The sequence below is a fragment of the Chrysochloris asiatica genome, unplaced genomic scaffold (genome assembly GCF_000296735.1).
Source record: "Chrysochloris asiatica unplaced genomic scaffold, ChrAsi1.0 scaffold00279, whole genome shotgun sequence".
NCBI classification, from domain to species: domain Eukaryota; kingdom Metazoa; phylum Chordata; class Mammalia; order Afrosoricida; family Chrysochloridae; genus Chrysochloris; species Chrysochloris asiatica.
In genome coordinates this window covers 2805470-2808205 of record NW_006408797.1, presented here as the reverse complement: position 1 = coordinate 2808205, position 2736 = coordinate 2805470, and the positions used below count along the sequence as shown (strand labels likewise).

The window sequence follows — 2736 nt, the reverse complement described above, 5'->3', positions numbered from 1 at the left end:
ATTTGCTTCCAGTATACCCGATTCTGTATGAAAAGAATTGATACGAGGATACTGTTGGCATTGGAGAAGTATGTTGTTTATTGTGTGCTAGAAAATAAAATATATGCTGTTTAAAAAAAAAAAAAAAAGCCAGCGCTTCACTGAACACATTCATGACAAACAAATCTCCAGGAATTGATGAAATACAAATTGAAATATTTCAACAAACTAATGCAACACTGGAGGTGCTCATTCATTGATACCAAGAAATTTGCCAACAGATCGGAGCGATCCAGATTTGTGCCTGTTCCTCAGAAAGGTGGCCCAATGGATTACAGAAACCATTTAATAACATCATTAATGTCACATGAAAGTTTGCTGAAGCAAATTCAGAAACAGCTGCAGCAGTACATTGACAGGGAGCTGCCAGAAATTCAAGTCAGATTTAAAAGAGGATTTGGAACAAATCCTGATGTTAAATGGATCTTGGCTAAAATCAGAGATTGTATTTTATTGACTATGAAAAGGTATTCCACTGTATGGATCATAACAAACTATGGATACCACGTGAACAGTGGGAATCTAGACCACTTAATTGTGCACATGGGGAATCTGTGCATAGACCAAGAGACAGTCATTAAAACAGAATAAGGGGATACTGAATAGTTTAAAATCAGGACAGGTGTGTGCCACAGCAGTGTCCTTTTACATTACTTATTCATTCTTTTTTTTTGTTTATTTCTTCTTGCTCCAGTTTATTCACACAAATTCATCCCATTCATATGTATGAGGAAGGCTTCAGAAAGTTTGTAGAAAACATTCCATTTTTCACTCACTTTCTGAAGCCTCTTAGTGTGGCACTAAGGAGTTCTGGTAGCTTAGTGGTTATGAGTCGGGCTGCTAACCTCAAGGTCAACAGTTCGAAACTACCAGTGGTTCCATGGGAGAAAGATGAAGCTTTCTGCTCCCGTAAAGATTTACAGTTTCAGAAACACTATGCAGGGTCCTATGAGTTGGAACCAACACATGGCACATCACTAGCACACCACCAGTATGGCACTGGTCTCCTGTGTTTGTCTGCTCTTTTTTTTGTTTAATTTTTAAAGCTTTTATTGTGAGTTCAGTGAATGAAGGTTTACAGGGCAGATCATCAGTATTACATTCAGCAAATCATTGAAATGATTACAATCCCCTCCACGCACCAGCAGCTAATGGTATTTATCTCTATTACCGTTTTTTTTTTTTTTTTTGTTATATGTACATACCACATTGAAAATATATTTATCCTTTGAGCAAATAATCCAAGAAATTGGATTATATTGAGAGGAATGTGGCATCAAGATTGGAGGAGGACCCATCGATGACCTGGCGATATGCAGATGACACAATCTTGCATGCTGGAAGTGAAGAGGACTTGAAATACTGATTGATGAAGATCTTAGACTACAGTCTTTAATGTATATTGCATCTCATTGCAAAGAAAACAAAAATCCTCACAACTGGACCAATAAATAACATCTTGGTAAATGGTTAAGAGATTGAAGTTGTCGAAGGCTTCATTTTGCTTGGATCCACAATCAACACTCGTGCAAGGAGCAGTCAAGAAATCAAAGGATGTATTCCATTTGGCAAATCAACTGCAAAAGACCTTAAAGAGCAAAGAAGTCACTTTGAGGTCTAAGGGGCACCAGACTCAAACCATGGTATTTTCAATTACCTCATATGTATGTGAAAGTTGGACAATGAATAAGGAAGACTATAGAAGATTCGATGCTTGAGAGTTATGGTGTTGGTGAGAAATAATTAAAGTGCCACAGACTGTCAGAAGAACAAACAAATGTTTCTTCGAAGAATTACAGAAGCAAGGATGGCAAGACTTCACTCCTTGTATTTTGGATGTGTTAGGAGGAACCAGTCCCTGGAAATTGATACAGATGAAGGTCAACAAGTAAGGTCAAACCCTCAGTGAGATAGTTTTGCACAGTGGCAGTAATAATGAACTCAAACATAACAAATGTGAGGATGGCACAGGATGGGACAGTGTTTTGTTCTGTTGCGCATAGGGTAACTGTGAGTTGGAACTGACTCACCAAGACCTAAAAACATCATGATTTTATAATGGTACTTTTTGACTTACCGTTGTGAATTTCCAATAGAATCTTTCAGTACTGTAACTCAAGGTTTGAATTTTATCTTCAGTTATTTCAGCTTGAGAAATGCTGAGTTATGTTTCTTCCCTTTGCACATTTCATTATGATACTTTATGTTTTCAAGCTTTGAAATCTTCTGTTCAATTTTTTTACTTTATCAGTTATTCCTTTAATTTTAGCTACTTTATTTTCAAGAGCAAGTTTGAGAGTCATTTTAGACATCCATTTAGGTCTTTTCATTCTTTCCTGTGTTTAGTGGCCTTTTGGTCTCTTCATGTTGGTGTCTTTGATGTCATTCCAAGACTCATCTAGTTGTCTTCCATTAGTATTCAGTGTGTCAAATCTGTTATTGAGGTGGTCTCTAAATTCAGGTGGGATATTATGAAGATTGGCACTCATTAACATGTTTTCATATTCTTCAGTTTCAACTGAAACTTGCATATGATCAGTTGATGGTCTGTGCCTCAGTCCATGCCTGGCTTTATTTTGCCAGATAATATCAAGTTTCTCCATCATTTATTTCCACAGATTTGATTGATTCAACAACTTCAATCTTTTAATTTATTATGATGTTACTTATTACCCCAGTTTTGAGGATTTTTTTTTT

General features: G+C 36.5%; 1 protein-coding gene across 1 annotated transcript in view; it reads left to right on the top strand.

Annotated features, from left to right (window-relative positions):
* The window catches only part of LOC102839660 (mitochondrial import inner membrane translocase subunit Tim17-A-like), a 6104-nt gene that overhangs the window by 1226 nt on the left and 2142 nt on the right, over nucleotides 1-2736 (top strand). The gene's annotated exons all lie outside the window — the stretch shown is intronic.